The sequence below is a fragment of the Harpia harpyja genome, chromosome 14 (genome assembly GCF_026419915.1).
Source record: "Harpia harpyja isolate bHarHar1 chromosome 14, bHarHar1 primary haplotype, whole genome shotgun sequence".
In the NCBI taxonomy this organism is placed as follows: domain Eukaryota; kingdom Metazoa; phylum Chordata; class Aves; order Accipitriformes; family Accipitridae; genus Harpia; species Harpia harpyja.
Genome location: NC_068953.1, coordinates 10,600,502 through 10,622,189, shown reverse-complemented (window position 1 = coordinate 10,622,189; position 21,688 = coordinate 10,600,502). Strand labels below are relative to the sequence as shown.

The 21,688-nt window shown below is 36.3% G+C and overlaps 1 protein-coding gene across 6 annotated transcripts in view; it reads left to right on the top strand.

Annotated features, from left to right (window-relative positions):
- B3GNTL1 (UDP-GlcNAc:betaGal beta-1,3-N-acetylglucosaminyltransferase like 1) overlaps positions 1-21,688 on the top strand; it is a 132,799-nt gene that overhangs the window by 58,499 nt on the left and 52,612 nt on the right. The window contains exon 3 of one of the 6 annotated variants that reach the window (XM_052809098.1): positions 17,271-17,332. The exons of the other annotated variants lie outside the window; for them this stretch is intronic. The gene's annotated coding sequence lies outside the window, so the exon portion shown is untranslated. The remainder of the gene's footprint in view (positions 1-17,270; positions 17,333-21,688) is intronic. 6 annotated transcript variants of the gene reach the window in all.

Here is a 21,688-nt window from a genome sequence, read left to right as displayed (position 1 = left end):
GGCAGTGTGCAAGAAGATGAGGTAATCACAGGCAAATGTGCTTCTCTTTTTGTCACTGGGCTTTTCTGTCATGTCTACTATCTTTAAGCAATAATGGCAAAATGAGATTATGTTTATATTTTTCTGCCTCTTCACGGTGGGGAATTATGGGTGAATTCCAGTTTGTACTGTGCATGTTGTGTCTGGCTCTTTGAAGTTTGGTTTAAAATGTGTCATTTCTAGGCATTTTATTGAAGCAGATTTTTTTTGCTGAGAGCAGTTGTCACAGTATCCTGAGAGGCCTGTAGTGTTCTCATTCTGTTCTTTCCCCCTGTGATGCCCTGCAAGTTCTTTCCTCTGTTTCTGGCTTTTGATTTTATTTTTCTTCAATTTTCTCATAGAAAACATTAAGAAGAGGGACTAAGATATGATCCATTTGTCAACAAGTTTGTTCCTCTTCAGATGCGTAATTTTTGAGAGCACAGAAATTCTAATTTAAATAAACCTTAGTGCAGGAAAGAGACTTAAAAATGAGGGAAAATACAACTGGAAGACCTGAACTTGAATATATAAAAAGCCCATCAAGTTTTTCAGACATAATCGAATCGGATTGCAAGATGTGATGAGAAAATAGCCACTATGAACTAAGGCTGTCAGTTGCTGGGAGAGATTTTATTGCAGAAGAACAACCTACAAGGCTATAAAGAAAAAGCAGAACTGAAAGTACAGGTATAGTAAAAGAAAAACTAAATTTCCAATGAGTTGATAATTCCAATCAACATAAAAATTTGGACAACGTAGTAAGAACCTTTTTTGCCAAGAGGAAGTTACACCTCACAAAAAATAAAATTCAGCCATGCAAATGTGCCAGAAGGAAACCTAACTCTGTGCTAGGAAAGGTGGCACAGGTAATTTATTTTGCTCTCAAACAATTTGGTAGGGCCATCAAATGAAGAATGATAAATGGGTTCTGTTCTTTTTTTATTTAGAGAAGTAAAGTGTTGGAAAAGGTATAAAAACTTGTGTGTAAAAGCTGTATTTCATTTTTATGGTTTACAGCTTCTAAAAATGACAGCATATTACTATTTGATTGTTATGAGTTGAAATGTTGCCAGAATGGTGTGATTTTATGCCTGGTACTTAAGAGTATCTGTCATATAATAGTCTTGTGAACTATGATAAAAGAAAAGCCTAAATGCTACTTAAAAGAAAACTAAACTCAGACCTCTACCAGGTATTACTGAGTTACAGCAGAATGGAAACATGACAAAGAACTTGAAACTGAGACTGTCACCACCACAAAAGCTGTTTAATTAAAAAAGAAACCAACAAAACAACCCAACAAAAAAGCCTAGACCACCTGTCACTGAGGGATGTTTAAATGTGCAGCAGTTGATACTGGGAATTCATGCAAAAATGCAAAAAAACCCAAACAACCAAACCACCAAATCCACAACCCTGTAGGATTTATATATGTATTCTATGTTCTGAAAAGATCACAAATTAAAATCCATGCAGCCACCATACTCAGTATAAATAGTGACAAAACATAATAGAGAAAGTGGTTGTATTTTATAGTCTCTTTGCCCCATGAAGAGATTATTAAACAGGAGTAGAACTGAAGAAGGTGAAGATTTACCTGCCATATTTTGCAGTGAAGGACAAGTGAAAGAGATGGACTGTGAGTTTCTAGCTTCAGAAACAGAACAGTCAGAGCTCAGTGGATCAGCAGTGTCACTTGGAGTGCACTGAGCTGAGCAATATGGAAATTAAAACCAAGGAGATACCTTTGAAATCTATAGGAAAAAGCAGGCCAAGAAGTCAAGTCTGTGGAAGTAGGCTGAGCTTCTTAAAAGTTTAAACTGATTAAGGTTATTGGCATTGCCACTGTCTCCGCTGAACCAGCACTGAGTTCCTGTGACTGTGTTACTGAACTGGCTGAATATTAATAACATCTACAGAGGCATGTGGCACAAGCATGTCCCCTGCTTGTTCACACTTTGTCTATATGTCCTAATGTTTGTTTATATTAAAAAGTAATTTCACTTACAAGAGCTAACACAGAAGTGTCATTAATCATTGTTCAGGGTACTATTTAGGAATACAGTATCTGTTTACATGCATTAAGGACCATTTGCAGGAACGAAACCACTTTAGTTCTCTGACCAGGCTGCTATGTGTTGCTTTTAGTACACAAAACCTAAATGTTCTTCAGCTCCTTTTTTGTTTGCATAGACTGCGGCCTCATCTTTCTGCATGTAGTTAAGAGTCCTGCTGTCGGATACTGTCCTGCACCCTTTTTTACAAGTCTTTATTTCTGAATACATGGCATCTCCTTCTTTTTCTTTTATAATGAGTTCACTTATTTCTCAGTTGATCTTTCAATTGAACATAATTCTCCTGCTTTCAAAACGTTCGCTCTCTTGTCCATGTTTGCAATATTGTTCATCCCTTATCCCATGTGTTGGATGGTGGTACAACCCTTTCAAATGCTTCTTTTGTTGTTGCTATCCTTCTACCTTGGGAATCTTCAAGAAATTCAGGGAAGTGCAGGGTAAATGGTAGATCTGTTTTGTGTTTTGTGTATCTTGTTAATTCCTGATTGGTAAAATACTGATGCACAAGAATGCATAGATTACATGTATATCAAAGCAGTTATAAACCAAAAGTTTTATACTCACTCTTAAGATGCTCATACAGAATAGCTATGTTATCATACCTATGTACTTGGCTTCAAAACCATCCTTCCAAGTGTGTATGGTTTTGTTCCTTTAAATCTCTGAATCATTTTCTTTGAGTTCTGTGGGTCAGAAAGTAAACGGACTTTCCTGTGTTCAGAGAGATCCAAGTTTCTTATTACATGTATAAATAAAATGTGAGATATCTTTCAACTATTTTGAGTAAAGCTTACTTGCATTTTTATACTTTTAGAAAATAGCCTGGGATAGGACATTTTGGTGGAGAAGGGTTTAAACCTAAAGGAAATTTGTATCCTTACCTATAAGTATTTGATCAAGTTGTATGTCATTGAGAGCTAAATTCTTTTATGCAGATCATAATTTAAAATATAATCTAAATGCATAATTTGTTAAAACAGAACATTATTTTTTTCTTCAGTTTCTTCAGTTCTTTAGTTAGTTGAGTGGGGGATGATGCTCTCAGGAGATGGAATCATACCCTTTAACAATACAAGAGAAGAACAGTGTTTACAATTTAATAGTTATATAAATATTCACCATGCATCTTTATATTCTTGTTCTTTGGCTTTCTCATGTCAGATCCCTGCATTTCAGTGTCAAAGAAATGTTAGCAAACATCAGCTACGTTCCATTGTATGGTTGATTTACATTTCACATCATGACCAAAGTAAAGAATGAACTGAAACCAGAATCCAGTGCCATCTAGACTTTGAATGTGGTTCTTGGATTGGAGATCCATGTTGCCAAAAAAAAAAAAAAAGAAATCTTGCAATAAATTAAAAATCACACTCTATAATTCACTAGCTATTGTGTGATTATACAGAAGCTGGCTGGACACTTATAGTGGGAAAAGCCAACAAGAATTTTTCCTTGTGAGATCTTTCCAAATGCTTCCTTCAGCTGCTGCTGTAACAATAAATAAACACAAGACAATAAAAAACAAGGATAAAATGATTGAGCCTAAATCCCTTAATTACAAGATTTATATAACCAGGTAAGTGTGTTCAGAAGAGAAGGGTCATGAAAAAATCCTTTACTTTTTTAGTAAAAGTGCTGTATAATATGTATAATATAATCAGTTTTGGAAATAATGGAAATGTAATCTCTTAATGAGAAATGTGATAAATCTTCAGAAAATAGTAAGCTACTGTACATAGGAAGAGTACAGTCTGTGCTTTCGGGGCACTTCCCAAGATAAATTTACCTCATGAATAAGGCCTTTAGTTGTTAACTGTTGAAAGGAATCTAAAATAGAAGACACATAGGGTTTTTTCCAAGTTGAAAACTACATCAAGGAGTTCATTATGATGCACGCACATAAGATCAGCTGCTCTGTGGTTTAGTACTTGTGTCAGCATTTTTTGTATAGTAAAGTTTATTCTTAATTGTCAGCTGCATAAACTTAAAATGAATCTAAAGATGTGGTGAATTTGAGCACCAGAGGGAAGTGGTTCTTTTTTAGGTTGGTTTTTTTTTTTTTTTTCTGGTAAAGTGAACAGTTGGCCTTACTCTACTAGTGTCTCAGAAAAAAAAAAAAGAATAAAAAAACAGTATGTGAACATGGTTATCAGTAGTAAATGTTGGCCACCTTTTGGCCACAGTACTAATTATGAAACAGATTAAGAATTTATTTATGGTATTGACATCAAACTAGTTACCATACAGTGTACAGTGGATTGTGAAGTGTGCGCAAGAATTTTGTTTGAAGATGTCTGTTTTTACTGTGCAACAGAAAATAAATATTGGCAGCTGAAAAATGGTTAAGTGACTCATTTAGGGGGAGGGGGGGAAGCTAAAGACTGTATGGCTTTCTAACTTCACACAGAAGTGACTGAATTTGAACATTTTTATTTCTTAAATTATAAAGTAGCTGTTATTTCACTACTTTAGGCTCCAAGAAAAAAGGAACAATGCATGTAGTATTCAAGTAAAGTGCTTGTTTGTGTGATTGGGAAAAAAACAGAAAATGTTTTCAGGTCATTGTCAAAACCCCTATGTCTGGCATAAACTTTTTTAAAAACTGCATTGTTTTCATTTAAAACACATTATTATTCTCATCTCACAGCCTTCGATTGTTGATTTCTATTTAGCTTCTACTTTCTCAAGTATGTTTTTCTAATAATTACTTGAGTTTCAGCCAGTCAAGAGATATGTGGACTGTTCTCTACTCACTAGTAAATTTAGGTTCTATATGGATTCACAGATTTGACCTTCATTGTGCACTTAGCTTAAATGGAATGTATTTGCTCTTGGAAATGAGAACATACACTCAGAATTGTAATACAAAATTGTGTGACTTAAACCATCACAGGATTGATCTCTAAAAATAGTGAAAACTTGATTAAAAAAGGATGCATATTTCTGTCTTAATAATTAACCATGTCTTAGGTTCTTGATACGTTTTTTTTTGTGGCTCTTTCAAGGACTTAACCATCATTAAAGATCAATATTGTTAAGTCTGGCTCACTGGTTTCCAAGAACATTGGGACAAACAAAAGTCTGTCATGATACCATGCCATGATTTAATATTTTGGGGGGAATGCAACAGGCATATATACACCAATGAAGACCATATAAAGGTTTATATGTGCCACTCTCTATATGGGCAGAAATGTTTGGATTATTTGCCTGAATTTAGAGTCACTGAACATGAATAGCAGTGTCTTACATAAGGCAATATGACATAGTCATTTGCAAAGGCATAAGAATAGGTTGGATGATACGTGAAGCCCTGGAATAATTAAGAGTGTGGAAAGTCACCTCTGTAACATGTTAAGCAAAAGCTTATAGAAGAAATATCACAACTCCATCTTTCAAAATCTTACTTCATTCTATGTCTGGTATCTAGAATTTCTGAGACCTTTCTCATTGTCACCTAAGTGTTGTAGAAACACATCTGTCTGTTCTGTGAACCTTAAGCTACAATGTACTGTAGTCTCTAAAATCAAAACTACTTTCAAATATGCTTCTGAATATAGCTGAAACCAGAGCACAAAAATGGTTGGGTTTTCTATTAACTTTTCTTAAGCTGGAACTGAGCTCCTTTAAAGGACTATTTTAGTAATTAGTTTATTTTGGCAAGTAAGCCAGCAGTCTGACAGAAAGGTCGTTTGGTAGAGAATCCTGGTGTGCAGTCTTACACTGAGTATGTCCATTACCTGTCCTAAGGGACTGGAAAGCTTTTCTTTTGCAACATCTGTAGAGGTGAGCTGTAACTGCTTCATTTAAGTGTGAGTTTGTCTGTTGCCATTGAAGAATCTCTCGCCCACATCTGAGTCAGAAAAACCTGCTGTTCGATTTTTCCATCTGAGCAGTGTTTTCCCTTGTCTATTTTGAAGCCTTTTCTGAAGGACTTCTGGTTTTATCCTTTAACCTGAACATCGTATTCTACATTCAGCTTTGCATTCTTGATGCTTGTACTGTCTGGAAAATGGCCAAGAGAGAAGTCCTATTGCAGTTGCTTTTGAATTTTGAATGAGTCTCAGCTTCAAGATTCATCACTTGCTCAAGCAAGAAACTAGAGCCAACCTAGCCATAGGAGAAGCACTGGCTAACCTCATTCCAACCTTGTTAGCTTCAAAGACATCTGCCATGGATTTACTCCAGGGAAGTCTGGTAAAGGAGTCTTTGCAGCGGAATATGCGTCCCATTTGGTTGCCAGCCCAGAGGCTCTGCTGAGCTTCAGGCTTTCCATGGAAATAAATGCAAGCCTCTGTGAAAGACCTCCACATTGAAGAAGAAGTATCTGAATTAGGAACAGATTAGATCTTTCATACTTTAAGGACTCCCATGCCACTCTGCTGGTGGTGTCCAAGAGGGGAGTATTCTGTTCTTCATTGCCTTCCCCCATCTGCACAACAGGCTAAATTCCTGCAGTTGTTTTTCATGACATCTTTCAGCCAGCATTCATGATTGCAGCATTTCCAGATTTCTAGTTTCTGCAAAGCAGTCCTGTCTCCTTGTTTTCAGGAGAAATTAAGACTATGATGACATCTATAGCAAAAGCAAATTGGGATTAGAGTGAAGACCTCCATCTTGCTTGCTTGGTTGATTTTATATGTGGGATTAAAAGCGAAATATGATCAGTTTCATCTGGGCTTGAAGTATTGTATAATTGCCACATTAGCCTATTTACTTAGAACACCAGTATCCAGCTGTACTTGGAAATTTGAAGTAAAAAATGTGTGATCAGCAAGTCCTTTGCTGTTTACAGCTGAACCAAATGCAGCTTTGATGTACAATATTTTTTCATGTTATTAAGCAGTACTGTGGTTGTAGAGAACTACTGAGAACTGTCCTTACTGTGGAAGCCATCTTCTCAGAAGTCATGGCTCACAGACAGCAGTTAATATTTAATGTTATCAGAAAGTAAGTGGCTGTTACCTCTGTGTATACTACAGAGACAATAGCATTGTCATGTCTCCAGATCATTTTGTATTAGATCCTTTATGGTTGTGCTGTAGATGCTGTTGCATTACCTGCAAAAGTTGTGAAAATGAGAAAGGTAAATATGTAGAAGACTTCTAGTTAACAGTGATATGGGAAGTAATAGACAGAAAACATTACAAACTATATTTTATTTTCACAGAATTGTAAATCAAAGTTGTGTGTATTCATTTCTGTCCTTTGTTAGTCTAAACAAAGCAGCAGTGACATTTTTATTTTTTAACAAAGCATCATTCAGCATAAAGTTTGTCTTAGAGTGAATACCTATTTCAGATTGATTTCAGTAAAATCTTGGCTTCTGTGTTTAAATGCACTTCACTGTATTTTTAAGCTGTGGTTCTTTGACATTTTAGTTTACATAAATCCTACCCTCTCTCTCTCCTTTCTACATGATCCCACCGATTTCCTTGCTGGTACAAGGGTTTAGCTGACTTCTTAATGAGCCAATTCAGCTCTTCACAAAGAAAAGAAAAAAGTTTTCCTGTTTGTTTGATATACTGAACTACTTCATCAAGGTGTGGAGGAGCATCTGTGCTGGCACAATGGAGGGAGGAGGCAGAGGCAAAACAGTTGTTAACTTAGATTGGTATAAGGGTTGCTTCCTAAGGTTCCTTAAGAGCTGCTGAGCTTGTCTAAGAATTCATTGTCACTCAAAAAACCCCACTGACAGCAGGGCAGCCCCAGCACCCTCTCTTGAGCCATTTCTCGTGCTTGTCTCCTCCTGGATGAGCCAATTTAGCTTGCCAGTCAGGTAGGAAATAAGGAGAGAAAAATAATTTTTTTTTTTTTTTTCTTGGTTAGCAAGCTGAATTGACTTGCTGAGGGTTCAGACAAACAGCAGGGCTGTAGCAAGGGAAATAGCGGGGAATGTGTGGCCAGGAGGGAAGGAGCAGCAGATCCTCTTCACAACCACAGTAGTGTGCAGTTACGTCAGCTCAGTTTTGCAGAGCTTCACATTCATGGTGCAGCTACGTAATGCAGCAGAGCTGATCTCATGGCTTACTGCCACCAAAAAATTCAGCGAAGCTCCTCCCTCTCTCTTCCTCTCACTTCCTTTTTTTTCTCATTTGTTGGTATCCTTTTTTGCCAGCTTAGTAAGCTGAATCAGTTCATCATATAGCTGAGGGAGTGACAAAACCGATGCAAGGGGAGGGAATGGACTGAGGCCAGGAAGGGATGGTGGACATGGGGAATATGGGGCCACCTCCTCCCCTTTTGGCTATGGATCAATGCAGATGAACTCGTGGTGCAGCACTTTTGGTCAAAAGGAAGAGTGGTAACAATCTGACAGAAGTTATTTATTTCTCCAAATTTCACTCCCCTTTATCTTGATGAGTAATCAAACTGTCTTAGCACCTCTTCATTGCCTTAATACATTGTCTTCCTTTCTAATCTCACCAGTCCAGTCACTCTTGCCCTTTAATGTGGTTTTCAGAAGAACTTACACTTGCCCTAGATATACATCAAGAAATAGAATAAAGCAAGTTTGTTCTTACAATTACAATCCATCATTGCAGTTTATATGAACTATTGTCTATGCACATTATTTTAAAGCAAAAATAATGAAGAAAATTAAATATTTGATTCATACGTTTATGAATATGATTTATGGAAAGTTCTGCTTTTCTTTTAGCATTGTATTACTGATTTGTGGGTAGAGCAGTTGGGTGAAGGGTAGTCTCAATGTTTGAAGTATTTTCACATGAAGACTTAAAAGTTGTATTTATGAAAAAAGTTTAAACTAAGATAGCAACCTTATTTAAAAAAAAAGAAAAAAAGAAAACCTATATGTTTTGGCTTCCTGTTTAAAAAGACAGTCTGGTAAAGCTGAAAGAGGGATTTAGCTGGGGAGGAGCATTGCTGGTGGTGGTGACTTTTCTAACAGGCTGTTTATACAGTAAAGTACCAGGAAAAATTACTGGCAATTGTATGTATGTTTCAGAAGAACATAGGGGAATAGGTCTTGTATACTCAGTGTTGTATACCCAGTCTTGTATAGACAGTAACTGATAATGTTTTTTAATGTCTTTTTTTAAATATCATAAATACTTTGTAGGTGAACAAAGCCTATTATGTTACAGAAATCTTAGTTGAGCCACTGCTTAGATAAGAGATTTTTCTGCAATGCCAGCTGTTTTTGCCTAGCTTCACTTTCATAGTCACATTTCTATAAGGGCATTCTAGGAAGATATGAGCATCCTGTTCATAAAGCAAGAGAAGCAGTACAATATATACACAGAATCTTCGTGATCAGGGCAAATGTCTACTTCCAGTTTTAGCAACTGGAGAGTTTAAGGCTTTTTCACAACTGAGACATTGCATTAAGTAGCTAGTCATTTAGTAAAGCATTTTAACAATGGTGTGTGTTAATATCAGCCCTTTTTCAGATGTAGCTGGGGCAAATTCAGTTCACAGTCATAATGCTTCTGAGTTTACAGTATTCTTATGCTATAAGCGAAACCTACATGACATTTGTCTATTGAAAAACTTCAAAGGGATTATCCAGACAGATGTTTTTCCTTTTTCTTTTTTTTTCCCCTCTTTCAGTTTGCACTGATCCTAGCTTGATGTTAGCTGCAACTCACAAATTTTCCTATGGGTTTTGTTTATGGTTCTGTTCATCTTTAACTCGCAAGCTTGAAGAAAACACCTCTGAAATCACAGGTATCTTTATTAGTTGATAGCGAGGATTGCTGCTGATGCAGAGGAAGTATGTATTTTCTTGCAAAATATAAATTGATCATTTCCATGTAACTGTATTTTGCTAGATTGTCATCTGTAGTCATTTCACTGCTTTATTTACAGGTCATCCAAATACATTCCTTAACGTTAGTTTTAATCTGTTCTGTTAACTTCCTACCAGTTCATAACCCTCATGCTTATTTGGCATAGGAGAATTTAACTGCTCTTTGCTAGGGAATCAGTAATTAGATCTGGAAATTCTAGCAATTACTGTGATTTCTCCCTTAAAAAAATAAACTGCAATTCAGATTAGTTTTGTTAGGGAGTGCAGAACATTTATAAGTTCAATGTGCTGTCCATTAGACTAGTATTCCTTGATTAAAAATAAAAGTGCATGCTTTTGAGAAGCTTCTTGGGGAACTTGTAGAGCTAATTTGAGGTAAGTATTTGGAAAAAATGAAGAGAAGTATTTAATACAATATAAACTGAGTCTTGTCTAACAAAATGGATTTTCGGAAAATGGAAGTTGGGGATCAAACTCTAATGAACTGAAACAATCCTTGCCTTCCTAGTCTATGGAATTTTAATTTGCTTGTTTAGAAAGCATAACAGTGTCATTTAAAAGCACTTTAAAATCAGCAGGGCATTTAAGGAATTTGAGACACCTGTAGGCCTTGAATAATGCTAATTGATATCTGTGAAGACTTTATGAAATCCACACAAAAGGTAGAATTTTGAGTGGCTTAAACCTTTATTTACAATTCAATACTGACAAGAAGTTGCTGAAGCCTCTCTCCTCCCTCCAGTCTTGCCCCTTTAACCTCTGAATTACTGAACTGGATGGAAATGTATCCATCAATTAAATGTTGCTGTAAGCTTCAAAGGCCCGAACAAAAGTTAGGGGTGCATATCATAGTTCCTTAGAGCTTTTCTAACTTTTAGAGCTCTTCAAAAATCAAAAGCAAATTACATTTCTACTTGTATCCAGAGTAGTACTGAGCCCAGCGTTAAGATAAAAACATAAAAACTGGCTGCAGCAGATGCAATGTTGCACCTGCAAGTACTGGGTATTTTTCAGATCTTTGCATGTAGGTATATACATACATATGCATCATTTGAGTTACACAACAAACATATGGCATACGAGTGGGTTCTTAAGAATCTGGCAGTTGGGCATTCTAATGTCTTTCTTATGTCTCATTCCCATAAGAAGGAGGATACCTCTTCGTTCGTGGTCTATTAAGCGTTGCAGTTTTTAATGTGACATAGCTTGACTGGGCTGTTAGCATGAATGTTAGAATGAATGGCTATATTGGCTTTCACTGGGCAGTGCAATAAAGTTCTGTATGGATTTTAAAATAGTAATTCATCTTGTAAGTACCCCTAGAAGCCTTGTTTGACAGCTCATTGTTTAAATCCTTTAATCTAGGGAATTTGTCCTTACATAAGATTTCCAGCAAAGCTCTTTTCCTGCTGGATTCGTTCAGTTATTTTAATAGCATCACAGCTTGCAATGCCACATTCAGTAATCCTGTATTAAAAGCACTAATAACTTCTTGAAAACGTATTACTCTGCTCTATGCATGAAATTTTTAATTTGAGTTAACTTCTTCAGTTTGTATTGGGAAAGACAGTGGGGCCAAATCTGATTTCTTTCCTGTATACTGTGGCAGCGAAATTGAACAGAATACTTCCTCGTTTTTCAGGGTTCCCTCTTTTGGGAATTACAGAGAAAATTAAGGGTGGATTAAGGCAAGACCCATGGCTCAGGATTCATTGTATGTGAATCCCAGGTCAAAGGACTTGCCTATCAGAAAATGTGGTGAACTGCCATAGGGGGTCAAGGGAAGAAAATGACTTGGATGTGTTAGTAGTGCTGGTAGATTTCTGTTGTATCTGAGGTTGAGTTAGGCTCTCTCCCAGATTCGTGACCAGGGGGTCATGTCTCTTCTTCCTGATTAAACTGGATGTAACAATGCTAACATTTCTGTGACAAGCTTAAAAGGTTGTCAGATGAAAATGGATCATGTTTTCAGCTGGTAATGATCTGTATAGCTGCCTAGATGAACCCAAAATATCTGCATCTTAGAAAGATAACTGAGCAGATCAGTGCACTGTTCAATCTCATTGAATCTGCTCTGTGTTTTCTGTTTGCTTGAACATGCTTGAATGAAGACAAAGAGTGGACTTATGCAGGCTCCCCATTATTATTTCAAATAGTTTATCTGAATTTTCAGGTGGGTGAAGCTGATTATTTGTTGTTGACAGAAGGACTGTGTAGGGAACTTGTCCTAACAAGCAGTAATTGTGTGATTAGGAGAGTTTAATGAAGAAAAGGAATTCTAATTCATTCATAGTATTTGGTTTGTTGACAGTTAATGTCATTTTCATTGAAGGAAATATATCAGTGACACTTATATTTTCAAGCTATTTGGAAGTGCTGGTATTCTGAAGCTCTATTGTTTGCATCTAAGACCAAAGTTAAAACCTGTAGAACTTGGAAAATATTCTTCAAAAAAAGTAGAAAACTAGTTATATTTATCCTTGTTCCAACAGTTACTCAAGGTCTGTTTTTTATGATGTGCTCTGTATTAATACAGGTGTATTAATTCCAGATGCATTGATCTGGAATAGTTTAAGTTTGAGAGTGATGAAGACTTGGTTGCCACTTTTTGTTAGGAGTGGTGTTAAGAGCAAATGCTGGTTTTCTGCCCTAATTCTGTGCTTTGTGTTCATTGTGAACTTGCATCCAGACTTACTAGTTGATTTTCAAGTGTATGGGAGGGGAAATATCTATGTGGACATTTTTCTTGTGTGTTATTTTGAAACAAGAAGGATGGCAAACACCGGGACTAATGTATAATTTTCCTGAGCGATGAGGGTTTTTTTCTAGTGTGATATAGAGAAACAAACACATTAAAAAAATGCCTCAAAATATTGGCAGCATCTGCCAATAGTATAGTCTGTATGTAACAGGAGAGTTTCTGCTAACAAAGAGGGGGTACAAGATCCTAGCATTTGAAATGGCTTAAGTATTCCTACTGGCTTCTTCAGGGGTGATTGATCTTCATTGCAATTCCTCCCATGAAAACAGTAAAGTAGATGCTAGTAGATGGTGAATCAAGAATATAAGTTTCTCACCTTAGTAAACAGATTTCTATAAGTAAGCCTCCTAATGTTTCAGCCCATTTATTAGAAATAAAACTCCAGTGTGATGTCTGCTTTCCATCATTCTGATTATTCTGCTAACGGAAGTCAGTGCTCTCCGTGAGCAGTTTCCACATGCCCATTTTCAAAGATTTGCAAAGCTCCAAGTGTAGAATTCTGAAAAAGTATCTGGTCAAAGCAATATCTGGAAAGATGTAAGTACCAGTAGAGTACAAGTGGATAAAGTGTTTCTGCACCTTAAATCCTTCTTGACCACTGAGCTGAATTAGTAGAGTTTTCACAGACTTCACTGAGTAGAAGCTTAGCGCTCTGGTCACTTTTTGGGCTCTCCTTATTTTTCTAAAAATCCCTCACCTTTTTTCCTACTTTTTGTTTTTGTTGGTTGGTTGAGTCTTCCTTGTCTTTTCTTTGATAGTGGCATTTTTGAAAGCCAGAAGGTTATAAATGGGGCCTTTCTTCCTAGGGACAGGATAGGCTGTCTTACTAGATACTGAAGTTTCAAGCCAAGGACTCACTGAGGATGGGGGAAGGGGTGACACGGGGGTGGTGGTGGGGAAGAGGGCAAATGAATGTAAACATCAATGTCTCAGAAATTCAGATAGTTTGTAGTATGATGAGACTGTAGAATTATATAAGGTCTTTTGCTGAGAAATAATTTGCATTTGGAAAAGGGCATATTTGAAAGTTCCATAGTTACTGAATGAAACTTGACAGCACTGATGTATTTACGTTCACAGATACACAGCAAATGTAACTTGATTTATTCACACATTACTTTTCTCTGCTTTGGAGAGAGCAGGGCCCCAGAAATCTTCTATTATTTTGGAAGGGAACAATACAAAATAAAATTGGTAATATACAATATTTCTCTCCCAAACAAAAATTTTCTAAGGGAAAAATTGAGATAGCTTGAAGCTTAAAACTACTAAGGTAGTAGCCTAGATTTCATGAGGAAAAACTGAAAAGATTACTAAAATATGTAACCAAACTGATGTAACTAATACAAGTGTGGTTAGTAGTCCAGTATCTTTACATTTTATATGTTTATAGCTGTGTAAGACCATTCTTCACCTATTAAAAAATAATCTTCTTATCCAGATAATAAAATTATGAATCTGTAATTGTCCTCTCTGCCTCCATATGGGTATGCATTAGATAAAATTAAGTTAATGAGGCTTTTTGGCTGGGGTCTATTTTTTGGTCAGGCATATAAATTAACTGTCAAAATTGAGCATTTTCATTTTGACAAGGAATTATTTTTCTTATAGTGAAACATAATTTACGATATAAATACATGATGAATCAGGCATTGTAATGCACATGACCCAATGGCCCTGTATGCTTTCTGAAGTTTGGAGTTGAATACTGGTTCATAAAAGTTCTTATTTAAAAAAGGGAGGGGAGAAGGGAGAACTGGGGAGAAATTCCCACAGCTCAAAATATTTCTAAAGCTGCCTAACAAAGCAGCTTTAACTCTCTGTATAAAGCTTTCTCTAAGCAACTTGGTGGGTCTGGCGTAAGTATCAACTTTGAACAAGATTTTCATTTCTAATCTGTTTTCCTGTCTCAATACTGAATTATGTTCAGAGTTTTCAGATCATGCTTGCCACAGTGTGACATGGAGAAGCTGCCAAAGTCTACAGCCCACAGTTCTAACTCTGTATTGATTACTGAGAGAAGGCATACTTCTGACCTGCGTGGAATTGCATTTGAACCGTTCATGTCAGTGTTTCATAATAGAAGTATAATGTTTACCTCATTTCTTGAAGTGATACTTTGTTAAAGTATTCCAAGTCTCTTTTTAGGCCCTATTCTAGTATCACAAACTTTTGTCATAGGATTGGAAATATATGGAGATAAATACAAATGCTGCAAACAGAAAGTATAATTTTGGAACATGAGGTATGTGCTTTTATCATGGCCTTTTTCTGTCATCAGTGTATTCCTGTAGCATTTATTATAAAATAAAAAAATAAGCACCTGTCTGACAGGCAGCAATACTACTTGTAAGTAAAAATATTTACTCATGGGCACCGGATCTTCAGACTTAAAAGTCTTGTGGTGTCAGCTTGGAACAGAATTTCAACAATTCTGTCTTGCAGGGGTATTCTTATATGAAATGATGTACATCTTTATATTTAGGCTGACATTTCTAAAATGTGTCCGTTTTACTGTTGCATGTTTGTTATGTAATAAGGTTATATGTGCAGAATAAGGTTACTGTATGCAGAATAAGGTTATGTTACACATAAGCTTATGTAACCTTATGCATGTTTGTTTTAGTAAGTCAGGTGATTTGAAGGACAAAATTGAATTCTCCACTGCAGGAGACTTTTTTTGTACAGTTTTTAAAAAGATTGAAGGAACAGTTTTAAAAAAGATTGAAGGAACTGTACCCTGCTCCTGTAACACAGTCACATAAGACAAGTTTTTACAGGGAAACTCTTCAAATAATGAAAATCAATGTGTATCCAAAAATAAGCTTTTGATTATTTAAAAGAGATTTTTTTTTAGTAACTTTGTGAGTCATGTTTTCTTTAAGGCTGTTGTGACTGTCGGAATTGTACCGGTGGTTATTTCTTCCACTTCATTCTGATTCCTAACTGTAAGACTTCATTGACTTATTTCTGTAGTTCAGTTAACAACCTGATTTACTTACAGATAAAGTTTGTCTTCTAAAGGAAAAAGAGGCACCCACATAAACAAGATTGTGGCTTTTGCTTCAGCTGTTATTGCCTGGAAGCTTTTTACAAAACATATATGATTAAACATGACTTATTAACATAAGTCATTAACACAACTCATAACATTAATGTTTACTTTCTTAGAAGTGCAAGACAAGAAGCAATAGGGGCCTTTTTCCCTATCAGGATTTACTATCCATCTTTTCTATATATCTCTAAAGTCACGTACAAGTATCAACTCCTGAAAAGGGTTGGGAAATAGCGCAAGTATTAGAAATGAATTATAAAATCTGTCAGCTTTTCTCTGTGTCTTTTTTCAAAGTATTAGGTACTGATCGCTTGAAAAGCCTGGTTAATCTGCTGAGTGAGATCAAAAGGAAAAATAAGCCTCAGTTCAATTTAGTGTTGCCTGAGATTTATGGATCCTGTGCTGCTCATTTGGCTCGTGTCTGTTTTTTAACCTGTAATTCTAGAATTTGGCAGGCTATTTTCTTCATAGAGGTCTGCTTGCTGTCTGGTGAAACATAGTTTGGGCAGCAATAAAGTAGATGGAAAAGTACAAGTGCAATTTCCCTTTTTTAGTTTCTTTCCTATACAAAATGATAAAAAAAGACACTCCCAGTAAATGAAGTATTGAATGAAAAAAGGGCTATTTGAAGTCCACCTCAGACTGGGAGAACTCTGAAAAGTAGTGGGTGTCCTCTTTGCAGTATTAATGTGTGTAGTTTTTTTTTTGTTTGTTTGTTTTTTCTCCTGTGGAAAGACTACTGGCTCAATTACACGTGGGTGTGTTTTGAGGCTCTTGTTACAGAAGATCTTCTTGTATAAGGGTCTGTGTTTTGGAGCACACCATGCTTTGTGCACAGCTGGTCTATATGAAGTAATTGACAGTTCTATAGCCTGATTGTTACATTACTGTTTCCTGGAAGAGACAGATTGTGTTCACCAGCTTAATCCTCAAACATGTGGTCTATATTCAAATATGAAATGAGGCATAACTGTGAACAAGCTTTATGTTTGGTTGGATTTATTTTGGTATATGCCAAATATATGTTCCATGCAAGTGCATCCCCTGGGTTCTCTTCGTAAATTGCTACTGCGACTCTTTCTATCAGACCAGTATCTCAATTCCCCTTACTAGGTGTGTGTTGCATACTGGGGTAAACCTTAAGCTTCAAGCAGATTGCATTGAGAGGCAATGTTTATGAAAAGACAAATAAAAACTGTTTGACTGTTTTCCTTACTCATCTGTTGTTTCTGCTTTTGGTGAATCATAAACTTTCAGGGAAAAAAGTAAATTTAATGGAAAAGAAGGAATTTTTGAGTAATGATTGAAATGATTCTCTCCATGTTCTGTTTATCATATGAAATCTGTAAAAGAGATTTTTATTGTATATTCTAATAGCCTCTACAGCTCAGCAATGGGTGAGAAAATGTATTAAAATTAATTTACAGCTATCTATTTGATGTAGGGTGATTTAGGATGGATTTAGGAAGCTCATTAATAAAACTGTGTAGATTAAATTAAAACCAAATCCACATGTTTTAGTCTGTAAATGCAGACATTTATGAAATAAACTGGTATATCATGTTACTTTTGTTTTTCTTTAAGATGACTTCATGTGAATGAGACTCAACTGTGGAGTTACGAGATGTGTTGGAACATGTTGAAAGGTATTAGCCTTATACACAACATCACCTCTTTTGAGTTGAGTAGATAGGCAGATTTGGGGTCTTGTGAGTTGTTTCTGTTATGGGATAAGCTAATGAAAGCAGCAGATATTTCTTGTCATAGTCTAGTTTCTTTACCCATGCAAAATCTGATTTTTTTCCTAGATAAAGCATAAAGGAAGCAAAAGTAAGCAATTTCTTCAGCCTTGTAGGTTTTTTCTACAAGTTCTTGCAGTCCTATCTGCAGCTTTTGGGTCCTGCCCAAAGGTCTTCCGCAGGGTGCTTTTATTTCCATCACCTTCCCCCCTCCTCCATTTCTCTCTTCCTCTCTCCTTTTATTGCTTTGGTTACCTCTTCCATACTGAAAATTGAATATAGTTTGGTTTTGTTGCATACAGGTTAGATACTAAAATTGTCATCTGAGAGAGATTTCAGCAGTCTGCACCTGAACAGTGTCTGGCATTTTTGGTGTGGAATGTCTGCATAGAAGGCTGACAGCATATCTAGCAGCAGACCTGAATTTTAATCTTCCTTTATCTTTGAATCTTTCTTTCATAATTATAATTGTGATTATTTTTCTTTTTCCTCAGAGGACACTGATGTTTTACCTTTTCAAACACAAAAAGAAAAATTTATATTCTGTTTCCTAGTGACGCTCTTTGATCAGAAGATTGTGTTAACAATTTCTTTTTTATTTTGAGACCAAGAGAGAAATGCCTAAGGGTAACATAAATCATCTATGAGTTCCAAAAGCCTTTCTTTTAAGTAAAGAATTTTTTCCTTACAAGATTGAAACTTGTCATCTGTCACCATATCTTGAGTTACTTATTTGAGATTTTAGCACCATGTTCTGTCTTCTGCTGAATTTAGGGGAAGCTATTTACTCTTCTTAACTGAAGGCTAAATATGTAGGCGAGCTTTTCATTTTTAGATAAACATTCAAAACCCTCATGGTTTTGCTCACTGATATCAACTACTAACAAAATAACTTCAAATATTTGCAAATATTCAGAAGCACAGCAGCTTAAGGAGATTGCTTGATTTTACTGACAGAATGCACAAGCCCTTTTTTTTTTTTTTTTTTTTTTAAGTGCAAATCAAGGTATATTGGGTCTGACTGGGGTGGAGTTAACTTTCCTCATAGCAGCCCATATAGTGCTGTGCTTTGTATTTGTAGCTGGAAGGGTTTTGATAACACACCAGTTTTTTGGCTATTGCTGAGCAGTGCTTGCACTGCATCAAGGCTGTCACTGCAACTTCCCCCCTGCCCCCAGGAGGTTGGGAGGGGACACAGCCAGGACAGTTGCCCCCAACTGACCAAAGGGATATTCCATACCATATGACTTCTGCTCAGCAGTAAAAGCTAAGAGAAGGGGGGTGTGTCTTCCAAAGCAGCCACTATGTGTGCTGAGGCCCCGCTTCCCCGGGGAGCGGGTGGACGTTGCCTGCTGGTGGAAGTAGAGAATCAGTCTTTTTTTTTTTTTTTTTTAAATTTGCTTCCATGCACACCCTTTGCTTTTTTTTTTTTTTTTTTTTTTCTTCCCATTAAACTGCCTTTATCTTGACCCATGAGGTTTTTCATCTTATTTTCTTCCCCATCCTACTGAGGAGAGGGAGTGAGAGACTGGCTTGGTGGGCACTTGGCAGGCAGCCAAGGTCAGCCCACCACACAAGGTCTGGACTGCCTTGGAGTTGTAGGACACAGGCCAGTGTGTTGCAGGACAATTTATCTTGTTTATGAAAAGCAACAACGATGGCAAAGTAATATGCTGTAAAAAGCTCATACTTTGCTCCAACTGTTGAAAATGAATTATAGTACAGGCCCACATAGTAGTGTATAATACATTTCTATGTTTCTGCAATTACTTTAAAGCTGCAGGGTTCATTTGCAGTCCAAGGGCTCATTTAGGAGCAGTGCAGCATTGACTGGAATGGCTGAAACTGGTTTTGAAACTGCACAGTCAGGAGGAGCTTCAAATGTAAAGCATAAAAGTTCTTAGTTTTCTCTTGCATTAGAAAAAGCCTTGGTTTCACGTTTTTGTCAAAAGAATGGTTTATTTCAGCTAAATGGAAATATTTAGAACATAAAGGACATTCCTGCACAAGATTATGGTTTTTAATATGGAATGGATTTTGGATTTTATATTCTGTTGCTATTTTAAATATTGATGTTTAAAATCATTGTTGGATTTGTGAAGCAGCTGCAATGCTAAGGACATCTTCTGATTGCAGCTGGCTAATGAGAAATTATGTTGAACTGGAGAATACAAACTACGTACCTTATTCTTATTAAGTTAAGAAAATAAATTATGTCTAGAACAATTTAGAAAGACAAGACTGTTGTGACAACAGGTGATAAGACTGAAAAAATTAGTGAAGCACTAAGGTGCTGTCAAAACTATGCATGGTTTGTTTTAAACAAAAAGAACATTGACCCAGACCTTTTTTCATAAAGGGAAGAAATGAAATGCATGAAATATGCTTAAAAAGCAAACCTTTGTATCAGTGTTCATCACTGAAAAAACTTCATTCGAGATTTTTAAAGTTGCCACCCTGCGAAAATAACATCTGTTAAAACACAGCAGTCCAAGACTAACATGTTTCTATGTACCCATTCTTCTTTCATAGTACTTCTGACTTGCAATATTTAGTTTAGTACAGTAAATATTGAAATTCATTTTTAGTAAACGACTCCTGAAGCTAGAGTAATTTGCAATTTCTGTGAAGTGTCATCATTAGGAAATGCATAGGTTTTAGGAAAAAAGCATGGTATTTCTTAATTTGAATAAGTTGATTTGAATCACTGATAGCTATCCTTGTACTCTTTTGTGTAGCTCAAAAGATAGACTAACCCCTCAAGGTACATATCTTTTTATTTGAAATAAAAATTAGTTAACTAATTCCATAATGTTATAGTTTCTATTAGTGTACTTCTGCAAAAATACTGAGATCATAAATACACTATTTTCTCTGAGCTACAGTGAACATTTTGTTATCAAAAGATATAATTAGCTTTCTAAGATTTAGGAAAAGAAAGGATGAAGTTTGAATCATTTGTCATGGCATTGATCTTAAGTTTCCTTTATTTATTTATTTCAATTCATGTGAAGAGGTGCTAGGTCTCATGTTGCAGCAGAAATGAGAAAATCCAGGTCTGACAGTTGTTGTACAGCATATGCATTATGTTATTTTGAACTGTTTGACTGTTAGACTGAAAAATATTTAAACAGAATGCAAAGAACAGAACAGCTGTGTTTCAAGTTTTCTCCTTTTTTTCTTTTATTCTTTTTTTCTTTTTTTTGAAGACCATATTATTTTCCTATCCTTCTCCTTCAAAGGAGAGCTTGTTTGTTTTGATTTCCCTAAAGTAAAACAGGAAGACACACCCTTCCTTCATTTAATGATCATTTCAAGCATAAGAAGGAATACTTGAATTTGAGTGACATGAAAGGCAAACTACTGTCTGCTGCCATCCCATCGGTAATCCTGCTGCAGGGTTGCTGTGGGAGCAGGCACTTCAGAGAAAGGTGATGGGATGGGGTGGGGTGGCCAGCAGGGCCCAGTGGAATTAGAAGGGCAAATGCTAAGGGAAAGGATGTGCAGAAGTTTATCTGGACTGATAGCTTGGAAGTTGGAAACTTTAAAACTTGGAAGTTGAGAATAAGACCAGCCTGTCACAGAAATATCAAAAGTAATATGATGAGGCTGAGTAAAACTTGTCCACTTATCTTTTGGTGGCGATAAAATAAAAGTGTCTGTTATTTTTGAACAGGCTTCCTAGGCAGGTGGTCAATGCCCCAAGCCTGTCAGTATTTAAGAGGCATTTGGACAATGCCCTTAAGAACATGCTTTAACTTGATCACCCCTGAATTGGTCAGGCAGTTGGACTATGATGATCCTTGTAGGTCCCTTCCAACTGAAATATTCTATTCTATTCTATTCTATTTGTATGAAAATGGGAGTTTTTTAATTGTAGCTGTGCTTTAAAATATTTATACTCTCTTAAAAACTTTCAGGTACACTCTTGATGTCCAAATGACCTGATGTTTGGACAGGCCATTTTAGAAGGCCTCATAAATCAGCAGAAACACCTTCTGCTCTGGGTATGTTGACACATTCAATGATGATGATCCCAGGTCAAAGTAGTGATGAATTAATTTTGCTGACTCATTGATCTGACTGGAAGCCCTTTGTCCAGGCTTGGCATGGCACCATGCCTGAACTAACATACCTCCTTTCTCCAAGAGAGCTTATGTCTGCCTGCAGAGGATCTTGTAGATATGTCAGAAATGTATTATGGATCAGAAGGTATAAACATTACATCCAGTTATGCAGTGGATGCAGTAATTCTGCTGAAGT